Genomic DNA, 15,695 nt, shown 5'->3' with positions numbered 1-15,695 from the left:
TAACAATTTTATTGCAACAACAGCAGAAATACACCAGCAGAGCTTTAAATCCCGTTGAAACACTACAAGATACCCGATGTCTGCTGTGTGATTAGCAAGAGCTTGGTGAGGTGAATTAAATAGATACGTAACTCAAAAAGGTATTTTGCCTTTCAAGAACTCACACATACTCACTGTACTGACAAATGTGTTTTTTCAGTGAGCACAACCAGCAACCAAATAGCTTTCACTTGTTCACAGTATTTGCCAACCAGAAAGGTCTGTTTGTCTTTAGCTCAAATCAAAGTGTTTGTAGATTACTGAGCATCCAGCTGGATAAAGAGGATGCAGATTATACCAGACAATGTGCTCAAGTGTTTCTAAACAGAGAAATTTTTTTTTTCATGCGCTCAAGACACCAACTTGTGAGGAGGCCTAGTGAGCAGAATACACTTTTTGGAAGAAGTATTGCTTTATCATTTAATATGGAAAGTGTGTTATGCAAACGCTATATTAGCCTAGGATGCTACACAATCACCACACTGTGATGCATGCGTTTTACCATCCTGCAATTTCTTCAGTGTTCGTTTTTACCCTGCTAATCTTGAATGTGCCATCTACTGCCTGATTGCAACATGGAACTAGATCTATAGGTGTTTGTAACTTTGGTTCAGTAGGAAAACCAAGCAAACTAGAATCCAGCACCAGAGTAAAAAAAGTAAAACAGTTGCAGGCGTTTGTCAGCACTGACGCTGGGTTTGTCTGTCTTATTTTGGCATTGGCGATTGAAGCCAGGCAGCTCCACTCTGGAAAGGCAATCAGCACCGCTATTAGCATTAGGCAAAATAAGGCAGTGTGCTTCTTCTCAGCGTGGCAAATTCTTACAGCGACACTCCATTTCAATGCTCTGCAGTCATTTGCAGCACCCCCAGTTCATTTAGTGTTTGCAAATGTCCTTGTAGCGTGCTGAAAGGTTACTACTTAGGCAGTCAGGGGTGCAAGCAACAATCCATCCTGCTGATGTGGCTGTACCAGCTAAGGCAGCACTGGCCTAGCATGCTGATGGAGTGAGCATGTTCCAGGATATCTGCATTGCCCTGTTACATGATGCCCTGGATGTGCCATAGGCAGCGCTGCTTGAAGCTAATCTGCCCTTTTCTTGTCTGATGTAGTGGGTCCAGTCAGGCTTGGTAGACCTGGCATACTATGAGGTTTTTATTGGACCACACTCTTTTTGACAGCTTGGACATCTCTGTGGTGGCCCACGCAAGACAAGTGCTCCATTCAAGTTACAGGTCGCTGGATCCAAGTCAGCAACAGGAAGAATATGATTCAAAAATCCTAGCCAAGCTGCTACAGTTTGCATCACTGCTGCATCCAAACATGCAAAGACTGTCTTCAGCAAGTTCTCAGTCTCCCTTATGTCTGGATGACTACTGGTCCAACTGTGATTGAATTATGATTAACAAATGAAAATAATGGCAAATAATGACATCCTGATGGCGATGTTTGATCAAGTCAGCCTGAAAGACAAAAACTGAAACATCTTCACATTGACTCTCTATGTAATCACTTGACTGAGAAATATCCTTCACATTTATTCTAAACACAACAATGACATTTACACTCATGATAAACTTTTATCAACATAGTATCTTTTATTCTGTCAAAAGAAATCAGATAAACTTCAAGTCTGCAAAAATTAGCAAAAAGTTAAAAATCTTCATCATTTATTTTCTATGTTTATTTTATGAGGTTCAAATTCAGTACTTCCTGTGTGTGTACTGACTGTGTGCAAGATTATTAGTCATCATCACTTTGTTGGTTTATTGTTGTTTTCTAACAATAATATGGTAAAATCACCATCTGACAGTTAAGGATGTTTCCTGCCCAGTGCCTGCTGGGATTGACAGTCAACTATTAGCGTCTCATGTTTATTTAGTTTGGCTCAGACACACAACAACAGTGTGAATCTTGACGGGATCCTGCTTTTTTGGCTTTTGATTGCAAAAGAACATACACAGAAACAAAAAAACCCTGTTTGTTTTGTTCTCCTGAGAGACAGAAAATAAAAACCATAGAAAACAAACCCACACAGACACACAGACACTCAGGACAAGAACAATAGCTCTGATTAAGTACTCAGATTTCTTGACTGTCGAGCCATGAAGTAAACACACCTTGACTGCCAAATGACACAGGTGAAAGGTCAACTGTCAAGAGATGAGAAAGCAAAGGAGGGAGAAGAGGAAGGTAAAGAGAAAGAGCAAAAAAGATACTATGATAATAACAATAAAAACATATTATGATAATAACAATAATAATTATAATAGAAGTGAGTCTTAAAAAGAGAATAATCAAGGAGATTTTTGTTAACCTGGCAGAGAGTTCCATAGCAGCATAGGCCCGGCCCCCATCATGATGAGTCGAGATATAAGAACCATCACTGGAGTCCCGCTGAAGGTTTTAGAGCAGCTTGTAGGGAGTCAGCAGATCACCAATCGAGGCATGAACAGAACGAGAAAAACATAAAAAGGTGTAATCATCCTGTTAGAGCCAGTAAGCGTTTTGTGTTCTGTCATGAAAAACAATATTAAGTGGGAGTGAGATTTGTGACATGTACAGAGGATGGTCAGCTAAACATGGCAGACCTATTCACTTCCTGCTCGAAGATGTGTTAACTGGCTTGTTGCTACCTATTCCTGATTCAATGGGTTGTGTGTGGCATTTTTTTGTTACTACAAACAGCCGTGAGGGCTATGAGCTTCAACCAACAGTTTCCAGACAGAAAAACTCTGAACTGAACTGAATTGAAATTGGCTGTCTGGATCTGTGATGTCTGCAGGGTTGTCTTTATGTTCACCACCCCAAGCAACACTACTGTTCTGAGAGAAATGTGTTCATTTGACAGTTTTTTTTGCTTTGGCTTCGTGTAATTATAATATTTGTGTTAGAGACTTTTTCAACCTTAAAATGAGTCATCGCACTAGTTTACATGATTTACATACATTTTTATGATAAAATTTATTTTACTGCGATTTTACTATGGTGCCTGTCATCCTGCCATCTATGTGTATTGGTGTTTAATCTCCCCTGTTTACCTATAACAACCACAATCACTGTATGTGTTTGTGTGTTCTTGTACTTGCTACATATTGAGGACTAGAATACATATTTAACCAACAGAGTGAGGACATTTTTGGAAAGTGAGGACATTTTAGCTGGTCCTCATATCTTCAAAGGGCTGTTTCAAGGTCAAGACTTAGTTTTAAGGTCGAGGATAGAATTAGGCTGTGGTTAGGTTTAGGGTGAGGGGCTAGGGAATGTATTACGTCAATGAAAGTCCTCAAAAAGATATAAGTACAAGGATGTGTGAGTGTGTGTGTGTGTGTGTGTGTGTGTGTGTGTGTGTGTGTTTGTGTGTGTGTATTTGTTCCAGGTGAGTTGGTTTCCCACAAAGTTGCCTATGAGGAAGAGCTTCCCTCTTCATGAATGAGAACTTTGTGTGCAGGGTGCATTTGATGTCTTTACATAAAAATCATTAACATGTGGTTTTTCCAGTTTTCCAAACATTCAGTCAGTTACAACCGCAAAACGAACCCTCAGTCTGCTATTTTGCCTCTGAATGTTCTTAGCTGATATGTCAGGTTAAAGTCAGGAGAAGCTAAAATCATCTGGGAAAACAAACATTTCCCTGTCAAATTGACCAATGTTGTATGAACATTCATCATGGATTTAATACCTTCACAAAATGTATATCCTCATGGGCTTTGCTTTGTTCAACTGCACACACCATTCAATGATTCAATTTTAACTTTGATCAGGGTACTGTATATCCACTTTTTTCATTCATGTCAATGTCTGTCACATTACACAGTGGTGTTATGTCACCATGGCTAAAAAAAAACGAGCTACTAGCTGATATTTTGTACAACTATTTGCTAATGACAGTAAAAGCTGTCATTTTGTCGGGTGTGCAAATGCCCTCCTCAAGTGTATTGAAGTCTGCTTCATTATGTGTAATAACTAGTAATGTTACTTTTCTTTCATGCCAGCAAGAGAGAGGGTTTTTAGCTTCATCCAGACACATTTCCATTGTAAATGTAATTTTTGTAATTGCTTCCTCTTTGGTTAAACCATACTTCTTTAATTGCAATATACTGTATATATGGTCCTCAATTTTATGTCCAGAGATGTATGTCTTGGAGGTGGAATGGCCGTCTAGCAACTAAAGGGTCACTTGTTCAACCCTCACTTCCCCGCTGACCATGACGAAGTATCCTTGAGCAAGATACTGAACCACTAATTGCTCCTGATGGCCTGCGATGGACTGGCAACCCGTCCAGGGTGTACCCCACCTATCACATAATGTCAACTGGGATAGGCTCCAGCACCTCCACGACCCTTAATGGATAAGCAGTGTAGAAAATGGATGGATGGATGGATGGAACTTTATGTCCATGTACACCAAAGTGGCATGCCACAAATAAGGTCATATCAGTCTGTCTCATGCTAATTCTTTGTTCATTGATCCTGGTTTTTAACTTCTGAGATGTCTGACCAATATAGCATTTGTTACACTGACAATAAAATTAAAAAAAAAAAATCATGAGTAGTGTCAGGGTTCAGTGTGTCTTTTCCCTTTGCTTTCTCCATTCTCTCCCTTTCCTTGTGTGTTTGTCTCCTCCTGTGTGTTTGTTCTGTGTTAGTGTGTCTGGAGCTGCCTTGCAGCTGGAGATCCCTCAGGCCTTCTGTTACCTGCTGCTCATCACAAACCTGCATCTGATCTGGCAATCAAGTCACCTTTCTGCTGCGTGCTATAAAAGACAGGCTCATTCCTCTGCTCTTCACCAGATTGTCTGTTACCCATGTGTAGTATTCAGTGCAGCACCTTGAATTAAGTTTGTTTCTCACTCTAAGTATTTTGAATTCACCTTTCCTGTGAATCGGAGAGATCTCTGCCCAGATCTGGTAAGCGACATGGCTCAGGGGTAGAGTGGCTGTCTAGCAACCAAAGGGTCGCTGGTTCGATCCTCGACCCCGGTGACCATGTCAAAGTGTCCTTGAGCAAGATACTGAACCCATAATTGCTCCTGATGAGTAGGTTGGCGCCTTGCATGGCAGCCTCCACCATCAGTGTGTGAGTGTGTGTGTGAATGGGTGAATGAGATGACCCTGTAAAGCACTTTGAGTGCCGCCAAGGTAGAAAAGTGATAAAAGTGCAATATAAAATTGAGTCCATTTATCTCTCAGATTCCACTGCCAGATTCAACTTCCCAGCTTTCCTTCCTCAACTCTGCACTAGCTCCTCCTCTCCAGTGGCCACAGCTCTGCTGCAGGCTGCTCTTCAGCCTCTGCCTCCCTAGTGATCCTCAACCAACCTCTGTGCTGTCACCTTAGGACCTCAACCCACTGTAAACTTTACCTGGCTTCCAATAAACTCTCCTTGCTGTTGATACCCATTTCAAGTGTCTGTGTCTGCATCTGGGGTCTAACCATTCACTGAAAACCTAACAGGTAATCATGGATCCAACTCTATACTTTTTTCCTTTGAGTGTGGCATAAAATTTGTCATGTCTTTATGAAATCACCACATGAAGTGCATGGGCTATGAAAAATTCCCACAATAGAAGTCCTCAGCCTGACTACATAAGAATCTGCATTCAACAAGCAATCTCTTGCAAGTGCCTGGTGGTCTGGGCCTTTGGGGCCCAGCTGAGGTGGGGCTGTGAGAGGCTACGGGCAGGGGTGGCAATACTAGTTGCCTCTTGGTTCAGTGCCTGTATGTTGGAGTTTAATCTGGTGGACAAGAGGGTAGTCTCCCGCCACCTTCGGGTGTGTGTGTGTGTGTATGTGTGTGTGTGTGTGTGTGCGTGTGTGTGTGTGTGGGGGGGGTCCCGACTGTTGTTTGCTCTTATGCGCCAAATAGCAGTTCAGAGTACCCCACCCCCTTTCTGGATTGAGGATTCTTTGTTCTGCTGGGGGACTTAAATGTTTACGATGGTGATGACAGTGAGACCTGAAGAGGCCCCCTGATCTGAACCTGAGTGGTGCTTTTTTTTGGGGGCTCCTCTGATCATCCCAGACTGTCCTTAATGAACACCATGTTCAGGCATAAGAGTGTCCACACATGCACTTGGCACCAGGAAACCCTGGGCCACAGATCTATGATCTACTTCATGGTTGTGTATGTCTTGGGCACTCGGGTGAAGAGTGGGGCAGAGCTGTCAACTAATTACCACCTGGCGGTGAGTTGGCTCCGATGGTGTGGGAGGACACTAGCCAGAACTGGCTTGTGAGGGTCTGCTTGGAGCGTCTGATGGAGTCTTCCGTCAGAAGGAGTTTCAGCTCCCATCTTCAGGAAAGTTTCAACCTAGTTCCGAGGGACACAGTGGACATCTAGTCTGAGTGGGCCATGTTCTGTGCCTCCATTGTTTAGGTGGCCAATCAGAGTTGTGACCATAAGGTGGTTGGTGCCTGTCGTGGTGGTAATCCAAAAATCGGTTGGTGGACACTGGCGGTGAGGGATGCTGTCAAGCTGAAGAAGGAGTCCTATCAGGCCTTTTCGGCCCATACAGTAGGACACAGCTGGCAGGTACCATCAGGCCAAGCAGTGTGTGGCTTTGGCAGTTGCTGAGGCAAAAAATAAGATGTGAGGAGTTTGGCGAGCGCATGGAGAAGACGTCTGGATGGCTTTGAGAGATCCTGGACCACCATCCATCGCTTCAGGAAGGTGAAGCAGTGCACTGCCAACACCGTGTATGGTGCAGGTGGTGTGCTGCTGACTTGACTTGAGATGTTGCTGTGATGCGGACTCTGCATCCGTCCATCGTGGTGAAGGGGGAGCTGAGCTGAAGGTCAAAGCTCTCAATTTACTGGTCGATCTACATTCCTACCCTCACCTAAGGTCACAAGCTTTAGGTAATGACCGAAAGAATAAGATCTTGGGTACAAGCAGCAAAAATGAGTTTCCTCCAGTGGGTGGCTGACAGGCTCTCTAAGAAATAGGGAGAGAAGCTCTGCCATCCAGGAAGAGCTCGGAGTAGAGTTGCTGCTCTTCCACATCAAGAGGAGTCAGATGAGGTGGCTCAGGCATCTGGTCAGGATGCCTCCGAGACACCTCCCTGGGGAGGTGTTCAAGGGCACGTCCAAACGGTAGGAGGCTTTGGGGAAGACCCTGGACACATCAGAGAGACAATCTCTCTCAGCTGGCCTGGGAATGACTTGGGATCCCCCGTTCGGAGCTGGACACAGTAGCCGGGGAAAGGGAAGTATGGGTTTCTCTGCTTCGGCTGCTGCCCCCACTACCTGACCCCAGATAAGTGGAAGAAGATGGATTGATCGATGGAAAAAAATCTTGTGTAAGATGAAGTATTGAATTAAACTGAAAGGCAAGAACTGAGTGTGACTCTCTTTTTTTTAAAAAAAAAACAACTTTTAAAGTCTAGAAAAACACACCAGGTGGTCAAAGCATCGTGTTATCTCTACAAATAATTACTGACACAGGACTATTCACTCCTAACTGGCCTTAGACTAGGCCTTACCTACTGTTCGGGTCAAATTTTACCCGTTTTGACATTTGACAGCAGTAAAAACACCCTAAACATCATTCTTTAAGCCTGAAACTTGATGACTTTTCCTGAAGTGGCCCAAAATACATGAAAATAATTTAGAAATAATGATACATAATGGGGCTGCACGGTGGTGCAGTGGTTAGCACTGTGGCCTCACAGCAAGAAGGTTCCGGGTTCGAGTCCCGGCTCGGGCGTGGGATCTTTCTGTGTGGAGTTTTCATGTTCTCCCCGTGCCTGCGTGGGTTCTCTCTGGGTACTCCGGCTTCCTCCCACCGTCCAAAGACATGCAATTTGGGAGCTAGGCTAATTGAATTCTCTAAATTGACCGTAGGTATGAATATGAGTGTGAATGGTTGTTCGTCTCTGTGTGTTGGCCCGGTGATGGACTGGCGACCTGTCCAGGGTGTACCCCGCTTCTCGCCCGTAGATGCTGGGATAGGCTTCAGCCCCCCCGCGACCCTTACTAGTAAGGAATAAGCGGAAGATGATGAATGAATGAATGATATGTAATTTTGGATATGTGCTACACATTTTTGCCCTTTTGAGGCTGTTATGGGTCAAATTTGACCCGTATCTATTTAGATGGATTTTACATCTACCAGTGGGGTCAAATTTATATGTCATGTTGGTGTGAACTTATAAAGAGGGAAAGAGGTGACAGAGGTCAAGATGACCTTAAAACAAGGCATGTGGGTTGTATTGGAAATGACAGAAGGGCTGAGAGGACCTGTGATAATTTCTTCACATCTCATGAGCTGGATCAGGTGCTGCTGAAGAAAAAAAAAATCACAATGTTTGGCACTGTGAGGAGGAACAAACTGAGCTCCCACCTGCCCTAACTGCAACAAGGGGAAGAGAGGTCTTTTCTTCTGTGTTTGCCTTTACTCAGGACACCACAGTTGTCTCATACATGCCGAAGTAAGAACAAGAATGTGATCCTTATGAGCACACTACATAAGGCTGCAGAGGTGAGCACTCGGGAAGACAAAAAAAAAACAGCTATCATCCTTGACTACCATGCAAAGATGGTGGAGTGGACAATCTTGATAAAGTCAGAGGCACATACAGCTGCAAGAGGAAAACTGCCCGCTGGCCTCTTGTCATATTCCACAACATCATTGACGTATCCATGTAAAATGCATTTGTTATTTGGAGTGAGCTAAACCCAACCTGGCGGGCAAGCGAGAAGAACTGGAGGAGGTTCTTTTGGAGGAGCTGGGAAAAGGCCTTGTGGCTCCTTCCATGCAAAAATGACAACGCCTCCCCCGCACAGAAGCCTCAGCAGCATTCTTAAGGGCAGCACAGCAATCTGAGCCTGGCTGTGCTCAAGAAGCATCCATGGTGGTGCAGTGGTCAGCACTGACACCTCACAGCAAGAAGGTTCAGGGTTTGAGTCCTGGTTCGGGAACGGGATCTTTCTGTGTGGAGTCTGCATGTTCTCCTTGTGCCTGCATGGGTTCTCTCTGGGTACTCTGGCTTCCTCCCACAGTCCAAAGACATGCAATTGGGGACGAGTTTAATTGGATACTCTAAATTGACCGTAGGTGTGAATGGTTGTCTTTTTATGTTGGCCCTGCGATTGACTGGCGACCTGTCCAGGGTGTACCCCGCCTCTCGCCCGTTGACGCTGGGATAGGCTCCAGCCCCCCCGCGACCCTTACTATAGGAATAAGCAGAAGACAATGGATGGATGGACTCTATATGTGTTGGCCCTGCAATGGACTAGTGACCTGTCCAGAGTGAACCCTGCCTCTCGCCTGAAAGCTGCTGGGATAGGCTCCACCCCCCACCACCCTTAACAGGAATAAGCGGAAGAAAATGAATGGATGATGGATGGAATAGAATAAATTCAAATCATTACGACTTTTTTTATTACATGAAATTATCCTGTGTAATAGATATTCTTCTCCAAAATATGTATTTCACCAATCATGAGTGATGTTAAAACTTAAAAAATACAATTTCCCTGGTCTTTGAAACATTCAGGAAGGACTAATCAATCATTTTTTGAAGTAGCATAGGTCGTTTAAACATTATGAATAGGTTTGGGGTTGTAACTTTACTGAAAATACTGTGTGTTTGTTTGTACTGTGAAGGTAAGGGATTTGAACAGTATTTGAGGGCTAGAACTAAAGATGAAAACAAAGTTTTACCCTGATTAGTCCTGAGTGCTAAAGCCTTGACCAAAAACTCAAGGTCTTCAAAGTGTGTTTTTGGCTTCTAAAACAGTTACTACAGGGCAGCAGGGCACTAATTTGATTGGGTTTACCTCAGACCAGCACAGTAAATCCAAATGGGAATGTGAAAATGCAGCTCCACCCTTAAGGTACCCTCAAACCCAAACAAGAGTCCAGCAGACCAGTCTGAGTACTCCCATAAAAGATCATTAATCCCTGTGAACCCCATTGAATAAATAAAGGGTAAAAGAGCAGTTTTACTTTTTTTTTTAAATGTAATGTCTGCTTGGATCCTCAAGGATTATTTTGGCCTCTAAAATATTTTGAAAACAAAAATTCCTTAGAATATCATTCCTGCTTTAGATAGTTAAGGACAAAATGGATGTGTGAATGCAGAAATCTTAAGTAGGACATGATGAAGATGCAGGAGTGTTGCTGACCCGATACCGGTGTCTAGGTGGTGCTTAGATAACAACGTGGCTTACATAGACAATTGGAGCTCCTTCTGGGGAAAGCCTGGTCTGATTCGGAGAGATGGCGTCCATCCTACTTTGGATGGTGAATCATTCTTATCTAGGAACATAGGCCAATTTATTAGCCATACTAATCCCTGACAAGCACCCAGAGTTCAGACCAGCAGGCAGAACTGCAGTTTAACACGCCCCTCTGCTGGTTCCTTCGTGTTGTCACCCACCCTGCCTATAGAAACTGTGTCTGCCCTGAGGCTTTATTAGCCTGCACCCAAATCTGGAGGAGTAACTTATAGCAACTTAGTTAAAATTAAAACCACTGCTCCAGCAAACCAACCCAGTAAAACGATTAAATGTGGTTTGCTTAATATTCGATCTCTTGCATCCAAGTCTCTTCTAGTGAACGATTTAATTACTAATTATCAGATTGGTATATTAGCACTCACTGAAACCTGGGTGCAGCAAGATGAGTATGTTAGTTTAAATGAATCTTCCCCTCCTGGTTACATTAACTACCATGTACCTCGCACCACTGCCAGAGGAGGAGGAGTAGCTGCAATCTATCAGTCAAATTTGGTGCTTAACCCTCGACCTAACAGTTCCTATAACTCATTTGAGAGCCTTATTGTCAGCTTTTCCCACCCAGACTGGAAAGCAGAGAAACCACTCTTACTTGCTGTGGTGTACCGTCCTCCTGCACCTTATTCTGAGTTCTTAGAAGAATTCCCTGACTTTCTGTCTAACTTAGCATTGAACTCAGACAAAGTCATTATAGTGGGTGACTTTAACATCTATGTGGACGTCAATGATGATTCTCTGGCCACTGCGTTTAAGTCGCTTCTTGATTCTGTTGGCTTCTGTCAGAGGGTAAACAAACCCACTCACACTTTTAATCACATCCTTGATTTAGTACTCACTTATGGAATAGAAGCTGACCGCATCATAGTTCTTCCTCAGAACCCCATCTTGTCTGATCACTCCTTAATTACATTTGAATTTACTTTAACAAATTATATCCTACCTGGGAAAAAGTCCCGCTTCAGTAGATGTCTATCTGACACTGCTGTTTCTAGATTTAAGGAGCTTATTCCAGCAGAGCTTGCTGCCACATCTTGTAATAATATGGGCAGTTATGCTGATTTCACCCCCTCGCAGGTAGACTATCTTGTGGACAGCACTGCAGCAGCACTCCTTGGGACAGTTGATGCCGTAGCTCCCCTGAAGAAGAAGGTTATCAACCAGAAAAGAATAGTTCCCTGGTACAGCCCAGAGCTGCGTGCCTTAAAACAGAAGACCAGACAACTGGAAAGGAAGACACATTCCAGCCAGCACGAGGAAGTCCGCCAAGCCTGGAAGGAGAGTTTATTAATATATAAAAAAGAACTCCGTAATGCCAGAAGCGCTTACTACTCGTCCCTGATAGAAAAGAATAAGAACAACCCCAGGTTCCTCTTCAGCACCGTGGGCAGGCTCACCAAGAACCATAGTGCTGTTGAGCCATGCATCCCCCCAACTCTCAGCAGTAACGACTTCCTTTCTTTCTTTACTGAAAAGATTGTGAATATTAGAACGAAAATTGCCAGTAATGGAGGACAGACTACAGTCCCCATAGAAGCACCTCCCAGACTTGGTGCATACTTGGACAGCTTCTCCCCCATCGACCTGTCAGAATTAACTTCTGCAGTCGGTTCCTCCAAGTCAGCCACTTGTCTGCTGGATCCCATCCCAACAAGCCTCCTTAAGGCTGCCTTCCCTCTAGTCAACACTTCTATATTAAATCAAATTAATCTTTCCTTCGTCACAGGTTATGTGCCACAGGCCTTTAAGGTGGCAGTCTCAACCCTTTACTTAAAAAACCTTCTCTTGACCCAGATGTGTTAGCCAACTATAGGCCAATATCCAACCTCCCCTACATCTCCAAGATCCTTGAGAAGGTTGTCCTGGAGCAGCTACATGAACATCTGCACAGCAACGAGCTCTTTGAAGCCTTCCAATCTGGATTCAGGGAACACCATAGCACTGAAACAGCACTGGTCAGAGTCTCTAATGATCTTCTTATAGCTTCAGACAGAGGTCTTGTCTCTGTGCTTGTCCTTTTGGACCTCAGTGCTGCATTTGACACCATCGACCAGAGCATCCTGCTACAGAGAATAGATCATGACATTGGGATTAAAGGAACTGCCCTAAAATGGTTTAAGTCCTACTTATCTGACAGGTTTCAGTTTGTTAATGTTAATAATGACCATTCGGAGTATAGCAGAGTTACATATGGTGTACCACAGGGTTCAGTTTTAGGACCGATTCTCTTCACTCTTTACATGCTCCCATTAGGTGACATAATCCGGAAGCACTCGATCAACTTCCACTGTTATGCAGATGACACACAACTTTACTTGTCGATGGAGCCAGACGACACAAGCCAGCTTACTCATCTGCAAGACTGCCTGAAAGACATTAAATCCTGGATGTCTTCTAACTTCTTAATGCTCAATTCAGATAAAACTGAGGTAATCATTTTTGGACCTAAACACCACAGGGACACACTCTTGAATCGGATCTCTACTCTAGATGGCATCACCCTAACTTCGAGTACAACTGCAAGGAACCTTGGGGTCATTTTTGACCAGGACCTTTCCTTCAGCTCCCACATAAAGCATGTGACTAGGACCGCCTTCTTCCATCTGCGAAGTATCGCTAAGATTAGGAATATCCTTTCCCAGAGTGATGCTGAAAAACTGGTGCATGCATTTATCACTTCTCGGCTGGACTACTGCAACTCTTTCCTGTCAGGATGTCCTAAATACTCTCTCAAGAGTCTCCAGCTGGTCCAGAACGCTGCAGCGAGGGTTTTGACGGGAGTTAAGAAGAGAGAACACATCTCTCCCACTTTAGCTTCTCTCCACTGGCTTCCTGTAGGATCTAGAATCGACTTCAAAGTCCTTCTGCTAACTTATAAGGCTCTCAATGATAAAGCTCCATCCTATTTGAAAGAGCTCATTAGTCCCTACTGTCCGACCAGAGCACCCCGCTCCCAGAATGCAGGTCTTTTAGTGATTCCCAGTATCTCTAAAATCAGACTGGGAGGTAGAGCCTTTAGTTACTGGGCTCCTCTACGGTGGAACCAGCTCTCTCCATGGGTCAGAGAGGCAGACACTTTAACTACGTTTAAGTCCAGGCTTAAGACCTTCCTCTATGACAGAGCCTTCAGTTAGGACTGGTTCAGGTAGCTCTGAACCATTGATAGCTATGCTGCTACAGGCTTAGACTGCTGGGGGACACATCAGGTTACATGGAGCCCTTCCCTCCTCTCCTCTCCTCTCCCCCTCTCTCCTCCTCTCCTCCCTGCACATTTTTGGAACTGTCATTACCATTACTTGTTGCACTTTGTAGTTTGGCCTTGGTGTCTCGCAGTCTCTCTGTGTTTCCACAGATCCACCAGAGCCCCAACCGCCGCCTGCATCGCCCCCCCCCCTCTTATTCCCTACTGTTACACTGGCCTGCGCTCCCCTTCCATGAACCAGTCTGCCATCCAGTCCCCCATCAAGCTGGCTTGCTCTCCCTGCCTCCCCTACCAGAAGCTTCCTTCTTCAGCTGTTATTAACATTTCCGTGTTTCCCACATTTTGTATTGTAAACTGTTTTCTTGTCTGTAACAACATCTACTGCACGTCTGTCCGTCCTGGGTGAGGGATCCCTCCTCTGTTGCTCACCCTGAGGTTTCTCAGATTTTTCCCTGTTAAAAGGGTTTTCTATGGAGTTTTTCCTCAGTCGATGTGAGGGTCAAAGGGCAGAGGATGTTGTTATGATGCCATGTAAAGCCCTTTGAGACAAACAGTTTGTGAAAACGGGCTATACAAATAAAATTGCCTTGCCCTTAAGTTTTAGTGTTATTAAGTTTTAGTGTTAGATCTTAACCGAAGACTGATGGTCAAACCAAACATCACCCCCAACTCAAACAGATAATGTCCCCTCTCTTGTTCTGTTCCTCTTGGCTGCTCCTTGTTTTTGCTCTGATTACAGAGACGTGCCCTTCATCTGCCCATGAAAACACTCTTTCACTTCAACTAGCAGTGTGAATTCAGAAGGCAATTCAAACAAACCCTAAGCACACAGGCAGCCTTTTGTCTTACTGCCAGCCAAGAAGAGCATGGTAGAAGTTGAGAAGGCCAGAAGGAACAAGTATCCCAAATGATTCTCAGCATAGGTTAAAGTCAGAGTTTGTACTGTAGCAAGTTACAGTCAAAGTAAAAGCTCCTTTAAGTCCTGATGGGTGGGTGATGAGTTATCTGTATGAGCAGAATTCAAACTGCTGACATCTTGGAAAATAATAAAGAATAAGTCTACATGTTGAGCAAATCCTAAATTGAAAAAAATCTAGATGAAAGGTTTTGTGCCTTTCAAGTCAAAGAAGTATAAAAATGTTTTATGTTGAGGACAAAGCATTCCAGGTTACAAAAAAAAAAACAGTCAAAGTTTGGTCCAAAATTTCTCTGGATCAGAAGCATTTAAATCAAGATAAGACAGGTCAAAGCAGAACAGCAGTGTCTTAAACAATGACCACAAAGTGCAAGTCAAATCCAATTCATTTTCATCTAGACTCAAAAAAATAATTAAATAAAAGTAATTTTAAACTCTCAAATCCAAAATTGTTGTAGCTGAGACTGACAGGTGCCAAATCAAGATCAAAAACCTAACTTAAGTTCAAAAATTTCATCCATGACAAAACTCCCAAGTCCAAAAAGTTTCAAGTTGAAACTGACAAGTCACATGAATAAAATCAGTTCTGAAAAGGCAAAAATCAAGATCAACACCACACAATTTCCCACAAATTCTCCAAAAGTGGAAATAAGGATGTCCCAGTAATATCCATGAAGTCTCTTATCATAAGTACTAAGTAAAAACATTCAGTTCATGATAGTCCAAGTTCAGAGGTCCCATGTCAAAATTTTCAAACTTAAGCGCAAATACCACTAAATCCTGCCAAATTCAACAGTCTTGTTAAGAAAGACAAGGAAAATTGAAGTCTAAAATGTTTGAATATTAAGTCCAAAATATCTAATTCAGCCCAAAATGTCACAACTGGGTCAACTTATTTGGGCACAATTTATTGTGTTCAGTTTCATCTGTACAGGAATAAAAACAAAAAAAGAAAGGAGAAGAGGCATTAAAAAAAACATTGATAAAGTTTGACAATAAAAAGCTCAAAGCAGAACATGACAACCCTGACGCCATAATCTACCTGCCTCACTCCTTGTCACACACTCCTCTGTGTGATTGCCCCGAGAGGTGAGAGAAACACTATTAGCACCCTGGGTGTAATTACAGTGACTCAGGTGACATCTTACTCCAGCTACAAAGAGAATGTGTTCATGTGTGTGTATGTGTGTGTGTGTGTGTGTGTGTGTGTGTGTGTGTGTGTGTTTGTGTGTGTGTGTGTGAGAGAGATGTTTGGGTGGGTTGAAGTAGCCTCGCAAGGGAGGAAAGTTGGACAACAAA

The 15,695-nt window shown here is 43.5% G+C and overlaps 1 long non-coding RNA gene across 1 annotated transcript; it reads right to left on the bottom strand.

Moving 5' to 3' along the window:
• Window positions 1-1,932: 1,932 nt before the first annotated feature.
• On the bottom strand, window positions 1,933-11,072 carry LOC147246156 (uncharacterized). The gene is made up of 3 exons (XR_015109828.1): window positions 10,216-11,072; window positions 2,357-2,454; window positions 1,933-2,192 (listed from the first exon to the last, which is right to left on the bottom strand). It is a non-coding gene; the product is annotated as an uncharacterized LOC147246156 (long non-coding RNA).
• Window positions 11,073-15,695: the final 4,623 nt, after the last annotated feature.

The sequence above is a fragment of the Aulostomus chinensis genome, chromosome 17 (genome assembly GCF_037954235.1).
Source record: "Aulostomus chinensis isolate RoL2024-O1b breed Wild chromosome 17, RoL_Achi_v1.0, whole genome shotgun sequence".
In the NCBI taxonomy this organism is placed as follows: domain Eukaryota; kingdom Metazoa; phylum Chordata; class Actinopteri; order Syngnathiformes; family Aulostomidae; genus Aulostomus; species Aulostomus chinensis.
This window is presented reverse-complemented; position numbering and strand designations above follow the sequence as displayed.